This window comes from Cheilinus undulatus, linkage group 11 (assembly GCF_018320785.1).
Source record: "Cheilinus undulatus linkage group 11, ASM1832078v1, whole genome shotgun sequence".
Classification (NCBI taxonomy): Eukaryota; Metazoa; Chordata; class Actinopteri; order Labriformes; family Labridae; genus Cheilinus; species Cheilinus undulatus.
The window spans coordinates 14,929,105-14,947,797 of NC_054875.1; the positions used below are offsets into that span (position 1 = coordinate 14,929,105).

Here is an 18,693-nt window from a genome sequence, read left to right on the forward strand (position 1 = left end):
TCTGAGATGTCTGTGAGTTTTTTTAAGAGAAATGAGGCCTTAAGACACAGTGGTAGTGCTTCACTGAAGTGTGCCAAAAGGAACAATAGAGAATGCAATTAATGCAATGAAAAAATGCCCTCATATAACCCTGTAAAGCAGATGAATAGGCCAAGATCCATGTCTGTTATCATAAAAGCCATCTGTTAAAACTCTAGTCTGAAAAGACTGTGCCAGGTCAGAAAGCGGACCTTACCGATCGGCATCCATTGAAGAGAACAAGGCTGTAGCTATGGGCGGGGTTTAGTTATACTAGAAGTTAATAGCAATGGTTGCTTTTTAGCTCTGTTGTTGCTATAGTATAGCAGCAGTTTTATCAGAACAGGACAATATTTCTCTTTTAGAATAAGGACCAAAAAACAACACTGAAGGTTTTTCATGGTGGAAAGGATTGTTTGCACTCTTCGAATCTGCTTCTGAATGGGTTTTATCCATCAGTAAACTCCAATGTGCATTGATAGTGGAAATTTAATTTCATTTTTTCTAAGCACAAGTGTAGTGTTTTTATTATGTTTGACACAGTGAGAACAACAGAAATGTAAGAAAAAAATCAAATGCATCAAATGTATCAAAGTTGATTAAGAATCAAATCGTAGCCCTATGAATGGTAACCAAATTGAATCATGAGGTGCCTGAAGTTCCCACCTCTACTGCCTACTACTTAATATTGTCTTGTTTCTCTGATTTGCCTGTAATGAATGTGAATGTGTCAGAACATCTGTCTAACCACCTTTCCTTTTTTCTTTTGTTGCCCTTCCCATACGCTTTGTATGGAGGTTTCCCAGATGAATGTGAAACCTATTCTGTGCAATGGAGATATGAAAATGGCTATCTGGTGTGTCAAGTTAACAGTAATGAAGGACGGTAGTTCACCATGATTAATGCACTAATGCTGAAAGCCCTGTTTTTTAATGCGTTTTTGTAGTTAGCTTGTATGGCATTTAGTACTTCAATACTCCAGTGACCAACAATGGCAAATGATTGGCAGTGCCTGAATGACATTCATGTGAACAAATGTGAAGCGTATTCATGAAAGCCGCAAATCAAAAGCACATGCACTCTTTTCTACGTTCACATGTATTTTCATATCCCTGACTTTACATTGACTTTTTGTTACTTCCAACCTTTAGGCTCCTGTCTTAAAATGACAAATCAAAATGTTATGAATGACAAATGACAAGTAAGAGACAATTGAAATGATCAAATATGACTCTATTTTCATCAAATTACTACAGGTTTTTAAACCAAATTGATCGCAAATTAACCACGTAATTTAATAGTCTGACAAGTTTCTTAATTCACATTCATTTTATTTAGTCAAAGACGACTTACTTTGATCCTTCATTGACCTGTCATGAATTTACTGCGTGTGTATTATAGCCTAAGCAGATGCACCTCTTCTTGTTGACATTAGTCATTTGTTGACCAGTATCCACGGCTGCACCTCGTGTTCATCGGTCCTCTTGTTTATCTTTATCTGTGTGTTGTAATTACAGCGCTCTGTTTGCTCTGTGTGTGTGTTTGTGTGTATTAAAACCACTCACTGTTGTTTTTCCTGTTTGAACCAATTCACTGGTCAGTCACGTCTGCTCAGAGTGACTACCATGTCCATTAAATAATCTCTGTTTTTAAGGAAGACTCAGTATAGATTAACCCACTGAGTAATAAGTGTAAAACTTCAAAGTCCCAGTGTGCACCTGTGCACTGAGTCTAGTGGAGTTTTCTTTTAAAACCCCACTAAAATAGGCTGTTTTCTTCTTTACAGATTGATGTAAACAAGTTGATGACCCAGAAGTTTTTTGCTTTGCTTGTTATGTAACTCTTTGGTCAGGTCTCATTAATGATTAAGCTCCAGGGTCATGGAGGGTCAGTGTGGATCAGCAAAACACAATTTAAGTAATGAGGCAATAATAGTTCTACAAGATGAAATACAATTCAGAGATAACTTGACTAAAAAGCACAAATTAAAAACAACATTCAGTATACATTCTCATCAACTACTTTATTAGGTACACCTGCACATTACTGCAAAATCTATAAAGACAATCAAATAGCAGCAAGCAATGAAATTTGGCATGACATGTCAAAACAATGTGCAAAAATTCAAACTGAGCATTACAATGGTATAGAAAAAATATCTAGTTGACTTTGAATTTGCCTTGGTTGTCTACACCTCTGAAGACATCTCACCCTGCCTCTGCCTCCTGACCTCTTTCTGAGCTCTTTCTTTAGACTATTTCTCGGTGTCTTTCTACCTTCACTTGTGTTCTCTTGCTGTTTTTTCCATGTTTAATGTTGGCACCAAGAGCAGTTGTATTTTGTTTCTGGGGGGCCTTTAGGGGCCACTTGGAAAACTGCTTTATCACTACCTGAAATTGGAATTTTATCATTTTATAAGATTTGAAACATGGACAGAGCGTGGTCTGTTGAAGGTGGCAGTAGTGTTTAGACTGTGGTGGTCATGTGATGGGGAAGGTAGGATAAAGAAGATCTGCATTGGGACGGTGGGTGGTGAGAGCCAGCATGGAGGGTGTCAGCTCTGGGACACAGGGGCTGATGCTCCAGCTTCCCTTAGGTGTTGGACATCTGCCAATGCCAAACAGCTTATTCTGCTGTTGACTCTTGTTTGGTGTTTGGTAAATTGGATGATTGAAGTTTGAAGAAACAAGACATATTGGCAATGAAACAATTTATTCATTTAACAAACAGGAGCCTCAGTAGCATGTGAAAGAACCATTCACAGCCACAACAGTCTGGCTCCTCCTCCTCATGCTGGTCACCAGCCTGGTCACACACTGCTGTGGGATGGCATCCCATTCTTCAACCAGCATTTGTCCCAAGTCAGCCAACGTGGTTGTGTTGGTCACTCTGGCACATACGGCATGCCCAAGCTGATCCCATAGGTGTTCAGTGGGGTTGAGATCAGAACTGCTGGCAGGCCTTTCCACCCTCTCCACTCCCAGATTCTGGAGGTAGTCTCTGATTAAACCCTGCTCTGTGGGGGCGAGCATTGTTATCTTGGAGGATAGAGTTCAGTCCCAGACTGTGCAGATACGAGGTTGCTACTAGTTGTAGAATCTCATTTTGATTTCTCTGCCTCCAATGATGCCAAGATTTGTTTTTTGTTTTTGTTTTTTTTTCAGTAATGGGGACGCTGCCCACACCTTCACACTGCCTTCACCAAAAGATGTTAGTGTCTCAGTGCAGCAATCAGTAAAGCATTCTCCGCGTCTTTACCACACTTTGACCACACAATGATACTGCTCTAGGCAGACCTGGACTCATTGCTGAACATAACATTCCACTGTATGTTAAGTCTCCAGTGCACGGGTTGCCACTACAGCACAAACGGGCCTGCAGGTGGAGGACAGTTATGGCAGGCCTCCTGGCAGCCCTATGGGATTGGAGATTGCCTGCGTATAGTCTATTTTGGATTGTCTGCGTAGAAGGCTGTTGGCCATATCATCCTGCAAACCTTGACTACAAACTTGTAGAAGACACCCAACAGTTTACTAAATGCTGACAGTGTGAGGAAACTGCCTTCTTAGGATGTCATATTCTTGGAACACCCACTTCATGGCCTGTCCCAGACATCCCCTGTTATATGGAATTTGGAGATGGTACTTGGGCCAACTCCAAATGATGCCACAGCTTGGTTTTGCAGAACACCAGCTAAAAGTTGCCCTATCACATGGACCCTATCCAGATCAGTCAAACATGGTATTTTTGGAGCAGACACCTACTGACCACCTACTGAAGTAGAACCCATGCTCACAGGTGCTGACAATTAGGTGCGAATCAGGCACCTGATTGTCAGCACCTTGGGTACCAGGAGCTCAAAACAAGAGTCGATAGCAGTGGCAAAGTAAGCTGTTTGGCATTGGCAGAGGAGATTTTCGCCGATTTTTCATCGGCATAACCCACATAGTCAGTTCTGCTGCTCATCCTACAAATGCATGTTCTTTACAAATGTGGCACCATTTAAAAGAGGAATAAACAGGCTTTCCAGTGGTATAAGATTCATTGCCAAGAAGCATTGTTACAACAAAGAAATAACCTACCTAACACAAATTTCATAACTTTATTGAGCTAAGTTTAGTTGGGTTGTGGGGTCTAAGAAGGGCCATGTGGGAGAGTAGGTACCCCTGTTGTCACTACTTCGAGTTTGCATGTGTGCAGCTTGGTCTGCTGAAGGGGGAAATGCTGTTTGGGTTGCAGTGGGAACTAATTCCCACGTGGTATGTTATGTAACTTATCAGTAGCTCCTAGGGGTATAATTGGGATTAGGGGTCTTCTTGCTGAGCGATTATCCTTTCATTAGGTTACATGTGTCTTGTGTTTATCTCAAAATGAAAAAATACGTAATTAGATACAAGCTGAAAACAGGAAGTGTAAAAAAATAGATCTTCAAATAAAAAATTCTCACAGAAATTCTAATGTAAATTAAATAAACTTAAAACCAATTATTGATTATTTAAGAAAGAATTTGAAGGTACACTGAGACATAAGATAACACATTTTCCTTTTGATGGAAAGTTTGAAAAATAAAAACACTGACTCAGCTGCAGGCCCATTTTACATCAAATGTTTGATCAAATTTCATACATTTGGTTCATAACTCAAAATGATGACTCGTATATTCCAGAGCATACTTTTTACGAGTTGCTGCAGTTGTTTTCCATATGGGTGAAAATAAAACAGAATATTGGATTTCTTCAATAAAAATATCTGACTTGCCAATTTGCATTGAAATATTCACAGCCACAAAGTGCCTGACAGAATGAATAACAGAACAGTCTGAATAAGGACTCGCTGCACATTTAACTTGACCCTTCAGTGGAATTCAAGTACTCTTCTTTCTCAATCTGAGGCTGTCAAGCAGTCATATTCACTCAGCAGTTTTATGCAGGCAGAATTAGCTGCACTCCAGTGGTGGCTGAGTTTAGTTACATAGCAGAGGAGACCCTTCCCCACTAATGTCCTCATGTGAACCCTCAAGAACCCAGTGAACTCCCTAGACCTTCACTGATTGGCTTTGGAGATCGGCCAATGGGAGATCATGCTGGTACAATGACTTCTGATCCCTCCCTCTATACGTCTCAACCCCTCCCCATGTTCAAACATATGGACTCACTAGGTATTGATTAGCGTGTTAGCTTCTGCATTCCTGGCAGGCGAATGCTTCTTATTTGATGCTGTGTACATGTTTGTGTGAAGCTTTATACTCCAGCTGCTTTTTGACTTGAAGAACCTTCATAACCATAGATATTATATATTTTATAAAGGATGGAATTGTTTTTATGCCTTTGTAAGAGTGTACTCTTATGTTGTAGGCCAAAAGAAGTGCATGTGGGTGGGGATTAGGTATGACACCCAGGTGGGATTGACACAAGGGTTTACCTATTTAAAAATATCTCTGAAGGCAGTTCATGCAGGTCATCTTTGTTTACTGATCCAGGTCAACTCACATGTGTATGGATGGATGTGTGTGTGTGCTCATCTTGTGTGTGTGTGTGTGTGTGTAACCTCGAGGCCAAAGTATTAAATGCAGGCTAATCCTGTATACACTTGTGGGAGGTGTGGGAGGTATTTACAGGTTCAAATACAGAATTAGAGCAACTGTTAGTGTCTAAATTAGAATGAGCAGGCTGCTGGTTGGAGGAATGTGTTACAGGTCAGACACATTTAGCTCAGCTCTGGACAAAAATAGATTAAAGATTTTTATTTAAATGTGGGTTGTTTAACACGGTGGAAACAAAGCAAAAGCTGCACTTAAAAAAATACGACAATGATAATTATGTTTATGGCTCTGAACTGAATAATTTTGATATTAGAGAAATATAGTGCAGCTTTTTTAATGCTTGTGAATTTATATTTGTATTTCTAGTAATTTTTTGGTCAACCGAAAGACAGATATGTATCAAACATCTCACAGATCACGTGCCTTTTTTTGAACCTACAATTACGTGATAATGATTCTTTAAAAAATATCATAAGGCAGCATAGGGCTGAATGACATTGGAAAAACAGACATTGTGATCATTTTTCCCTCTTCAATAAACATAGTGATTTTTTAAATAAAAAAAATAGAATATAACTAGATAAATGAAGTTCCTTTTATGTATAGTTATCAGATTTTAATGAAAATTGTATATAAATAATTACATATTCTTATCTTATGGGGTCTTTTTGTCATTTTCAGATTTGGAATATCACATTGTGCAGCCTCACAGACGGAGGATGAGGATAAGAAGGGACTGAGCAGGTAGACAAAGTGACTCTTTTCTTTACCAATTTAAAAATAAACTCACCAAATGTATTCCTTCAATGTCATCAACCATTTCAAATGACATTCAAAGTTAAGTTTAGATATCATGAAAAGGCCCATGAGTGTACCAATGGTTTAACAAGGGCTTATAGGGTCTAGCTGCTGTGACTGTCTCACTGCAGCTGAACATTAAAGTTGTAAAAAAACAACTGGTATGTGTGCCATGAACAGTCCGTTTATTAGCGAGCTGGGAACGTGGTGCCATTTATCAGCCTCACAGATCTGAGTTGATCAAACACATATTTAGTATAAAGTCAGCAGTACTCAATAATTCAGAACACCTTTGCACAATGAGTGAAGTTTCTGACTCAGTTAGAGAAGTCCTGCCTGTGGGGAATGATTGCAATACAGAAGGGACCGTATACTGAACATGATAGAAGTCGACTTTCTGGTTCAGGGGGCACCTTTCAGTTATTGTCACTTGTAGCCACTTAAGTTGACCTACACCACACCATGATTTTTTCTCCCTTTATGCCCGTAGCAGCCGAGGCTTCAGTGGGATTTTTTGCAGCATAGTATGGTATGTCGTTTTGCATGAAAATGATTTTACTCCAGAAGGCATGGTTCTTCTTTTTATACCATGGAAGGAAATTGGCCTACCAACTCACTTCCTATGGTCTGAGCCCAAAACATCACTCCACCACCTCCTTGCTGATGTGTCAGCCTTGCTGGGACATGGTTACCTTCCGCCGACCATATAGAACGCCATCTGTCTGGACCATCCAGTGTAGCAGGGCATTCACCAGTGAATAAAACTGTCTGAAAATTAGTCTTCATATATTCCTTAGCCCACTGCAGTTGTTTTCTCGACTCAAATACAGCTCTTGCACATCAGCAAGCTTCTGGAGGATCCGGCATCCAGAGGTTCTGACTCCAGAGGCACCAGCAGCATCATACCTGTTTGCTTCTCATCAGCGGATTTTTAAAGCTACTCTCTTGATACGATGAATTTGCCATACAGAAACTTTCCTTAATACGCCTTCATCTGAACGAATGCGTCTGCGCTCGGAATCACACGCAAATCTTTTCACAGTACGATGATCTCTCTTCATTTTTCATTAAATATCTGTGTTTTCATACCTTTCGCAACGTGGAACAACCTCCTTAACTAGTTTGTCTTTAATCAGGCTCAGCTGGCAAACTAATGACCAAACCTGTCTGAGATTGATGCCAGTGATGGAAACTGACAGGAGGAGCAGCACAATTGACAACTTAAAATGAAAAACTAAAAATCAAATGTTTTTTTAATTGGAGTCATATTTGCATAATGATTTGAAACACAGTGTAAACTGATGGACAGCTAGAGTCAGCACATCATTGGTGTTTGTTTACAGGTGTTATTCCATGACAACTCTGGGAACTGTGGAGCTTTGGTTAAAATAATCACCCTAAATGGCATTTCTTTAAAGGCCAAATTCATGATAGTAATCAAATTTTCCATGGAGTTAAAAAACTTGAGCAGAAGTTTTTTTTTGTTTTTTTTTCCAGGCAAAGACTCTTCCATAAAGAGCAAATCAGGGAGGAGATAAGAGCTTTCTGCTTTGAGGTACTGCCAAAATCACCATAAACCAACACATTAGTTTTAAATGCTCTGTGTCTGCAGAGGTCTTTTAGGCAGTTAAGATTTGTTGATGGTAAAAATGGTAATAGCATCAGATCTGTCCAAAGATTTGAGATGAAAAGTCAGTAGTCTAATATGATTTGAGCTTTGAGCTTGAACAGCATCAGAATCAGACCAGTAAAACTTTTCACTCTCCAAACTCAAACTGCCCCTCAGGATTCTTTTCAGCATTTCCATGAGATAATGAAGACCACAGAGACTTCAAGCTGACTGTACACATAGTGCTTTTAACAGTTTGTGTGTTATGTTTACTTTGATTGAAAGCCTGCTGACTTGATGGGTGAACCCCCTCTCTCCCTCCCTCCCCACCCCCATCGCCAGGCTTTAGTATTGTGTAATTCTGTTACACAAGTGAGGGGTTGTAATGCAAATCTTCTGAGTCGGTAAGCAAGTCCAATATAAAAGGATGCTGTTACACAATATCCATTTTCAGACATAAATCAAAGCGTTGGTGGTTTCAATAATCTTGCAAGTGACCTGCATTCTGGGAATGGGCGGTGAGCTCAGTTGACATCAGCGCTGTACATCATCAGTCTGCTGGTTCAAAGCGACTTTGTTAAAGGATCTGAAGGACTCTTCTGTTTTTCTTATAAATCAAAAGAAAAAAAATCTCTTTTAAAGAAAACTAAAACTGTAGAAGTGTTTCTTATTCATAAATTTCTGACGCTGTGTGTGGCTTTTAAAGGAGACATATTTTACCCCTTTTTCCTTTTAAGTATGTCATTTAGGGACACCTTGAGAATAGTTATTTATGATGTGCAGCTCAAAAAACTCCTCACTTATCTTATACTGGCGATAGGAAAAGCCCTATTTTCAGCAGATCTCGCCTACTGCTGAAAACGCTCCGTTTCAGTCCTGTCCCTTTAAGACTCAGAGATGTCCGTGACTTTGCCGTTCTCTGATTGGCCAGCTTGGTCAAAGCTTCCTGGGAGCTGAACAATGGGCCGAACTGTTTTCTAGGCCCGCTGATCACCGAGTTTTGCTTAGTGTATTCATTGGGCTTTTAATCAGCACAAGTCAAGACTGAGTAAAGTAAAGGTACACAACGTTTCACGGCATAGTTTTGGGTAAAAGGGCAGATAGTTATGAAAACAACTGATGACAAAGTTTAGCACACATTAGCTTCCCACTGACTGATGGCTCGTTTTAAAGTAATGTTCTCAAGTGACTTACAGCTTGTGGTTCTAAGCCTCCCTGGGCGATCTTTACAGAGGGAGCAGCTCCATGTTTTAGCAGCAGATTAGAAGCAAATCTTATTGTCCTTTATTGACGAAACAATCATCGGTGAAGTGACGAGTGCAGAGAAAAAAGTTTGCAGGCGGTCTCGATGAGACAGACAGTTCCCACTGCTTTCTGCTGCTTTCGTCCTTTGGGAGCGCATACTGAGTAGATTTATCGTCACAACGAAAAAACACGAATAAGTTTAGTAGACATGCTGACCGGAATAAATCCACACGAGAGCAAGAATCCAAACAACAGCAGCGGTGTATACAGCGCTGGGGAGGGGGCGTGGCTGAGAACGAGCTGCCGGGAGGGCAGGTCTGAGAGCCTCCTGTGGGAGGAGGAGAGGGGAGTCATCTATGCTCAGAGCCGTCCAATGGGGAAGCCGGAAAACGAGCTGACGTCAGCTCGTATCAAGTCTCGCAACGAGCTGTTCAGAGAGGCTGGTAATCTCGTTTGCAGGGTTTATGGAAAGACACGTGTCTCTTGATAAAATGAAATCGTTATGGTTTAGAAAGGATCCTCAACATTGTAGCATTGTGTGCAAGTGTTAAAATATGACTTAGTATAATATGTCTCCTTTAATCTTTTTCTAACCTCAGTTATTTAATTTTTTGTCTATCTATGACTAACTCTCTTTTTCAGAAATAAAGATCATGCATAAACAAGACTTTTTATCTGTTTTGGGCATTTGCAGACCAAGCGGTAATGTGAGGAGTCTTAGCCCCCATGCTCTTGGATAATTGGGCAGTAAACTGCGGAGTGTCATTTGGCGATGTCCATATCTGGACTAAGCTGATGATGCTGTGAGCCTTGCTGAGACTGTAAGATGTCCTTGTGAAGGCTCTTGGTTTGCTCAGTGAGGCGGTTGAAACATTAGGAATGCACATCTCCTGGGCCAAAACAAAGATCCAGGCATTTGGGGACGCCTTGGATGCTGCCATTGAATCCGTGTCTGTAAATGGTGAGTGTGGAAGTTGTCGAGCAGTTCACCTACCTTGGCAGCATAATCCATCGATCTGCCGTCTGCGAAGCTGAGATCAACCACAGACTTGGACTTGTGTATGGGGCGATGGGTTTGCTGTGCAAGACAGTGTGGTGTTCCTGGTATCTGAGCATGCAGATGAAAGTCAGAGTCTTTCTGTCCTTGGTACTTCTGGTCTTACTATACTGTTGTGAGGCCTGGATGTCGACTGATGGCCAGAGGCGCCATCTGGGCTCCTTTGCAACAGCTTCTCTCTGGCATATACAGTATTTGGATGTTGTTGGCAAGGCTGTGTGTCAAAAGCTGCCCTGCTCAGGAGGGCAGTGATTTGGAAGAGTCAGCTGCCTTATACAGGAACAGCAGCTGTGCTTTAACAGGCACATGGTGTACTTTCCTGGGTCTGATCAAGCTCACCAGATACTGGGTGCCAAAGACCCAGTGGACTGGTCCAGATACCGGGGATACAACAGCTGAAAATATATCAGAGCAAAACCCAAGCCATGAGGTCAAAGAAAGTGCTGGCAGAACTCAGAGATAGGATTGTTGCAAGGGACAGATCTGGACAAGGCTACAAAAAAATCTGCTGCACTGAAGATTCCCAGTATCACAGAGGCCTCCATAAATCTTAAATGGAAGAAGTTTGACACAACCAGGACTCTTCCAAGAGCTGGTTGTTTGGCCAAACTGAGTGATTGTTGGAGAAGGATTTTTGTAAGAGAGTAAGATGGACACTCTGGCTGAGCTCCAGAGATCATGTATAGAGATGGGACCGAGTTCCAGAAGGGCAACCATCACAGTGGCCCTTTACTGATCTGGGCTTATAACAGAGTGGCTACTCTGACGCTGATTTGTTTTACACCATTTTAACCCTGAGAGGGTGTGTGTGCTTGCATGAGTGCACACTCTAGCGCCACAGTAAATAAGTACTTCTTTATCTGTGATGGTTAAAACTATTTTTAATTTTCTCAAAACTGTAAAATGTAGGACATTTTGGAACTTATTGGTTGACATTTTAGTCTTTAATTGTGAATATGCAGTTTCTTCAAGATTTGGGTTAGATTTGGCTTTGTATTAATGGACAGTACTGTCCACACATCTAAAAGAATACTTTTTAAAGTAGAATTTCTACTTATTTACTTCATGGTAATAAGCACGTTTCTACAGAGCATCATTAGAAGTGTGCAGATAAATTTTTGGTGAAAAAGAATAAGAAAGTTCAAGCCCTCTGTTGGGGAGAGAGAAGTGTTGAAATAAGATTGTGTTTTATGTGTTTTTCTTGCACAGTGTTTGTGCATCTTGGCATACATCTTGTATAACTTTTTTTTTTTCTGGTAAGCTGAACAGTGGCATTATTAGCCAGATCTTATGTAAGGCTGCTTATGCAAGCAGCTGTCTTCTCACTGCCCTCCTCCTTTATCACTCCTTTTTTATTTCTTTTTGCCCCTCTCCTTTTCTCCTTCCCTCTCTCCGTATCTCCTGGGATTTTCATAAGCAGCATCTATGAATGCACATGTGAAGTGGATTTGCTCTATTAACCTCACCTTAGAGGCATTTGAATGTGTATCTCCTAAATGGAAAATGAGTGTTGTATGTAATGCAGGTGTAGAGCCTGCATGCCCTTACCATTAAATCTAATTTTTAAAGGAATAAAGGGTCCAACATGCATGTTAAAACCTTGAGATGGGGTTTAAAAACAGCCTTTATTTAGTGTAGTACATTGAAAACAGAGAAACAGCTTAACAGGCAAAAGAGAACTGACATTGAAGGTCTTCTCAGTTGACAGAATAATCAGCTATTTCTGAGGCACTATCAAACTAGCACATGACTGACAGATATATTAATGCCAAAGTTTCCCACAGTAGAATCATTTCTTTGCTGATGTTTGATTGGTTGGAGCTTTGGGATGACTTGTCATAGAAGTTGCTGTGGTATCATACAGTTTGACAGTCAGCATTATTGTGGCTAGACTGCATATTCAACATTATTTTGCAGTCAGATACTCTTTCTTGAGAAATTCTGGAAAACCTCTGCCCCTGAAATCATCCTGACTTTCTCTTACATACAACTACATCTCAAAAATCTGAATAACACCAAAAAATTCATTTTTTCTGTGGTTCAATTACATAAGTGAAACTTCCATATTCTTGATACATCTCATACAAAGCTAATGTAGACTTTTGTTTGAGTGATCATTCTTACGGCTTACAGCTTGAAATCTAATGAAAAATCTACTCTTAATATATCAGAATATCTCAACACATCAGTCTAATTAAAGGATTTATAATACAGAAATGTTTACCTTCTGGAATATTATGCCCTTTTATACACTCAGTAATTGTTAGGTGCTATTTTGCACAAATTACTGCATCTTTGTGACGTGGCATTGAGCCAGTCAGTCTGTGGCACTGCTATGGGGTTCAGGTCTGGACAGTTGGTTGGCCAATCGAGCACAGTGATATCACAGTCAGAAAACCAGTCTTTAGTAGTTTTGGCTTCACTGTATGCAGGTGCCAAGTCCTGCTGGAAAAGGAAATCAGTATCTACATCAAGCTTATCAGCAGATGGAAGTGTGAACTGCTCAGTTATCTTCTGGTAGATGGCTGACTCCAGCCTCAGTGCTTGTGATGCTCCCCCAAGTTTCTCACTTTCTCTTCCAATTAACTTTCCATGAATAGGCTTTGATTCAGCCCCTGAGAACAGCCTGCCCTGTCAGCAGTGACCTTCTCACCCTCTTTGGCTTAACCTCTGTGTGGAGGGTGTCGGTGATTGTCTTCCCCATCATTGCAGTTGTGTGTACTGAACCAGAGTGAGAGAATGAAGGCTGAGGAAACCTTTGCAAATTGGAATTTTTTTCACAATATTCTAACATTTTAAAATAGTAAAATTTGCCCATCTCCAGTGGTCACTTGTTTTAAACCAAGGAATCTTTTCAATCAAACCAGCAGTCCACAGGCTTAAGTTCCTTAACAGTATACAACAGTTTTTTTAAAATGCAAGGTCATGACCTTGTTAGGGAGAAAAGCTGCTAAAAAGTGGCACCAGCATAATCCCCATCACCATTTATTCCTGTATGCAGCCACTTAGGGTGATGCTCATCATATTAGGTTGCATGCATGAGGTGATGATGGTGACTGCTTATATTCATGACATCACTCAGCATCTTATACTGGTATCTTGGTTGCACTGGTATTTAGGACACGGCCCACTTTTTTTTGTTGTTGAGGAAAATAAGGAATCAAAGGGGTGTCTTACAGACCACATTTTATGGTAAATGATTTTAATTCACGGCCCACTCACTCCCACTGAATGTTTCTGAATATTTCCTACTGCCTTCACACATTGGCTCACCACAACTTGCAGATGTTTTATGAGGGGGCTGGCTGGAAAAAAGTCTGGATAAACAAAATAAGGATTATGGAATGATTTGTTTTGGCCTGCAGTCCACATTAATATTAAAGGCATGTATGATATATCAGTCCCACCCTCTGGAAAATAAAAGTTACCTTTTTTTTTCTGGGCATTCTCTCCTACATCCCTGCAGATTCTGGTATCTGGCTAAGACTTGTAGGTTAGAATACAAAGCTCAGGATTTAATGGAACCTGACCTATATGTAGAGTGAGTGCTTATCTCTTTAAAGCCTGTCTTCTTTAAGGTGCAAACTCAAGGTATCAGTCGATATGCATAAGTCTTCCTCAAGCATAGCAACCAAGTACATTACATAACACCATGCTCACAATGTTATTGTCTAAAAAACAAACAAAAAAAAATCCAAGTTTCAATATGTTCAGGTTAAAGACCTCACTGATTTATATATATCTTATATTTTCAAGGCAACCTCAGCATAAACTATATTTTTATAAACAGTCCCATTTATCATTTTATATCTCAATTGAAAACAGTGATATTTATATAATTTATAAATTAATATATTCCTCCATTCTACCTCATAGTCTAATTACCTCTGCCAAGGAGGTTATGTGATCAGGTGGGTTTGTTAGTTTGTTAGTTAGTTTGTTTGTTAGTTTGTTAGCAACATTACTCAAAAAGTCATGGATGGATTTTCATGAAATTTTAAGGAAATGATCAACTGTCATCTTATGAAGATATTCATTTATGATACTCAGATGGCTTTTATTGTTCAGGCACCATTTAGGCATAAAAAAAACATTGCCTGTAGATCGTAAAAGCAGCTGCATTTTTATTTTGATGAAGAAAATATTCTCTCCTAGTGTTCATGTGCTTTTGCCTCATTCAGAATGGTCATTAGAGGAGCAGTTTAGGCCTCTGTGTCCTATTTAGTATTAAGAGAAATTTAGGTTATCTCACCCCCCTCCCCCCTTTTTTGGCCACTGGGGTGTTTTTTAGGACAACAGGACACCAGACAGACCACACTGCCCCCCTCCCCCTTTTCCCTTTACATCCATCCCCTTCTCCTACAATCCCCCTGGCCTTGCCCCTTTTATCCTTCATCCCCCTTTCATCTGCCCTCTGTTGGTTTTTTATTTCTCTGCCATCATCAGTGTTCTGTTTTCATATTCAGTACTGCTAAACTCAAAATGCCGTGCTGGCTGTATTAGATGTTTTGATTATGTCCTTGTGTGGGGTAATGTTAGATAATAGGGAAATAAAAACATCAGTGGTTTCTTGTTTGAAGATTATTCAACCGTCTGCAGGAGCAGCTGGTATGTTTTTTTAAGTTTAAAGTTGTTTAGTGGGCCAGATGAAGCTCTGTCTACATACTGCAGCTATTATTCTTGAGATGCAACCGAAGAAGAAAATGCAGTGAGATATCTCAAAGGCTGGAAGGATGCTATTGCTCCCAGAGCAACAATATGAAGGAATTTGGTCCAGTGCATTTTGGTACCTTCTGGATCTCTGAGTCCAACTGCACTCTTTTAAAACACGTGGATTTGTCAAAAAAACAGAAGGTGCAAAATTGGTAAAAACATTTTGAGGAGCAAAAAAACATGTCAACAGACACGATTACTGGATTTTGCATGAATATGACTCTGCTAGTGTCTACAACTCATTTGTTTACGTTTGCATGTGAAGAATGTGCATGTGTATTTAGTTGTTGTCACAATGGTTTGTGACATACAGCTAGTGTCTATCTATGAATATCTGGGTTTTCTTTTTAATCATGAGCTTTCTTTCAAAGCACATAATGCCAGTTTGGTTGCCAAACTCAGGGGTAAAATAGATTTCTATTACAGAAACAAGTCCTGCTTCTCTCAGTGCTCGAAAATGCCTTGTATCTGCAACCTTCCTACCATTGCTTGATTATGGTGATGTTCTATAAATGACTGCTTCAGCCAAATGTCTACGGTCTTTGAATACTGTCTATCACTGTGCACTGAGGTTTGTCACTGGTTGTAGTCGCCTCATTCATCACTGTGAACTCTATGCCAAATCTGGCTGGCCTTCTCTGAGTGCTCGCAGGTAGACTCATTGGATGACTCTAATTTATAAGGCTCTTCTTGGCTTAGCTCTTTCTTATTTATGTACTCTTCTTCAAAGAACTGAAAGTTCCTCGTGTCAGGACTGAATTGGGGGAAAAAAGGCATTCAGTTTTGCTTCCACTTCTGCATGGAATACTCTCCAGACTGACTTGAAATTGTCTGAACTCATTTCACTTGGAGCATTTCGTTCGGTCTTAAATGACAGACATCGTGAGACCACAGAGCAGTGCCTGTGTTTATAAATTAGTTTCTGTGAGTCATTTTCCAGCACTTTATCTGCAAATACCTATGCGCTTTCAAAAGTACTGTTTGTTTTAACTTACTGTTGTACTCTGGCACTGAAATGTATTATTTATTATGATGTGTGTTGCTGACCTCTTGGTCAGGTCACCCTTGTGAAAGAGATCTCGATCTCAATGGGTTTTATCTGGTTGAATAAAGGTTAAATAATTGACTAAGTTGGAGAGGATAATTTATTACATGCTAATAAAGTTGAAAAGTCCCGAACCTCTAAAACTATAAAGATCAACAAAAAAGGAAACATTTTAAACCTGAGACATTTGCTGACTTTCTGCACCTGGTAAAGCTACTAAGCAAGAGTCAAATGGCACCAATGACAGTACAGTCTGATGTTACGTCACAGTCTGCTATGACCCATATCTGCAGTGATGTACACTCTGCCATTTGATTGTTTCTTTTTATCACTCTTCTTACTGTGTCGTGGGCACTTTTTCTTTTAAAAGCTTTATTACCTGGGTCTGTTTGTTTGCTTGTTTGTTAGTTTGTTAGCAACATAACTCCAAAAGTCAAGGACGGATTTTCATGAAACTTTCAGGCACAAGGAAGAACTGATTAGATTTTGGGACTGATCCGGATCATCATCTGGATCCAGGAATTTTTTTAAAGGATTCTGTACTATTGGGAGATAGGGCTAATGCTGGAGGTCTGCATTGTTACCACTTAACATCAGGAGATGGCGGACATGAGTAACTTCAATCCCAGCAGCATGTTTTTGGTGTCTTTCTATTCAAAGTTTTGGGGTTTATAGAGTTTGAAAGACGCACGCCTGGTCAAGGTGATGAGTCGGAGCGTAACAGAGAGAAAGACAGTAAACTGTAGCGAGAATACTCACAATGCTGGGAGGAATAGAGGAATATTCACCCTCTGCCATGACTTTCAGTCGTCCAGTGAGACCATGGGTGCTTCCACCATGACAGTCCACACGTAGCGAAACCAGTGCTTTGCCTCCCTGTGTCTCCACCTCACCGGGGAGTGAGTAATCAGCAAATTCGATTTTGGGAGTGATCTGGATCACCGTCTGGATCCAGGAATGTTTTTAAAGGATCCTTCACTATTGGGAGATAGGGCTAATCACAATTCTTGCATTCATTGAACTTGTGAGTTTTTGGAGAGTTTCTGCTTTAATTTCTTTGCAGGATGTCAGAATATCCTCCCAGAGCTGCTGTTTTGATGTGAACTGCCTCCCACCCTCATAGATCTTTAGCTTGAGGATGCTCCAAAGGTTCTCAGCAGGGTTGAGGTCAGGGGAGGATGAGGGCCACACCATGAGTTTCTCTCCTTTTATGCCCATAGCAGCCAATGACACAGAGCTATTCTTTGCAGTATGAGATGGTGCATTGTCATGCATGAAGATCATTTTGCTACAGAAGGAACTGCTCTTCTTTTTTTACTATGGAAGAAAGTGGTCAGTCAGAAACTCTATATACTTTGCTGAGGTCATTTTCACACCTTCAGGGACCCTAAAGGGGCCTACCAGCTCTCTCCTCATGAATCCAGCCCAAAGCAGGACTCCACCCCCTCCTTGCTGACATCACAGCCTTGTTGGGACATGGTGGCCATCCACCAACCATCCACTACTCCTCCATCTGGACCATCCAGGGTTGCACAGCACTCATCAGTCAACAAGACTGTTTTAAAATGAGTCTTCATGTATTTCTGGGTCCACTGCAACCGTTTCTGCTTGTGAGCACTGGATAGGGTGGCCGAATAGTAGGTTTATGCATGACTGCAAGCTTCTGGAGGATCCTACACCTTGAAGTTGGTGGGCCTCCAGAGGCACCAGCAGCTTCAAATACCTGTTTGCTGCTTTGTAATGGTATTTTAGTATCTGCTCTTTTAATCTGATGAATTTGTCTGGCAGAAACCTTCCTCTTTATGCCTTCATCTGCACGACCCGTCTGTGCTCTGAATCAGCCTGAAATTTCTTCACAGTACAATGATCACGATTAATTTTCATGAAATATCTAATGTTTTCATTCCTTGTCCAAGGCATTACACTATTTGACACTTATCGGCAGCAGAGATCCTTTTTCTCTCCTATATTGCTGAAACCTGTGACCTGCTTAGTAATGTGGAATATGTGGAAAAGTGCATTTTGAGGTTTTTTATTTTTTTTTAAATAATGGTTATTATTATGAAGTTTGTTCAAAAACATTTGAATCATGCTCTGATGGCTGATGACTTGAATAATACTCTGTCATTTGCATTAATATTTAGGAAAATAAGAGAAAAATGTAATTTGCTTAATAATGTGGAAAGCGGTGTACATACATGAACTGTAAAAGGATAGAACCTCACCTTTATTTTAATTAGGCTATTTATACCAATTGAAATTCAGAATTTTTGCTATGAGATTTTCATTTTGGCTGTAAATAAATATTGGTTTCATGAGCAACTAATAATTGGTATCAGTCGAAAAAAAACAATATCAGTCAACCCCAAATTTAACAACAAGATGATACAGACCTGGGAAGTGTTATCATGTAAGATTTGTCAGGTCTTTCCTCAATAGAAGAACTAATAAACTTAACTTTTTTTTAAAACTTTTTTTTAATGTTATTTTTGTAACATAGGTCAGATAGATGACTTCTGATGCGCTGTAGGTGGCTTGGAAAATTGATATGGTTATTGGCTTTAACATCACAGGGTCACACAGATTTGTGGCTCAGGTTAAATGTTTAGTCTAAAATGGATTGTCCACTGCACTTATCTTTTATAGAGTTAAATAAATAATTGGTA

General features: G+C 40.1%; 1 protein-coding gene across 2 annotated transcripts in view; it reads left to right on the forward strand.

The window, feature by feature from the left end:
- The window catches only part of LOC121517966 (helicase ARIP4-like), a 125,807-nt gene that overhangs the window by 13,740 nt on the left and 93,374 nt on the right, over positions 1-18,693 (forward strand). Inside the window, exon 2 of one of the 2 annotated variants that reach the window (XM_041800090.1) lies at positions 6,242-6,304. The exons of the other annotated variant lie outside the window; for it this stretch is intronic. The gene's annotated coding sequence lies outside the window, so the exon portion shown is untranslated. The remainder of the gene's footprint in view (positions 1-6,241; positions 6,305-18,693) is intronic. 2 annotated transcript variants of the gene reach the window in all.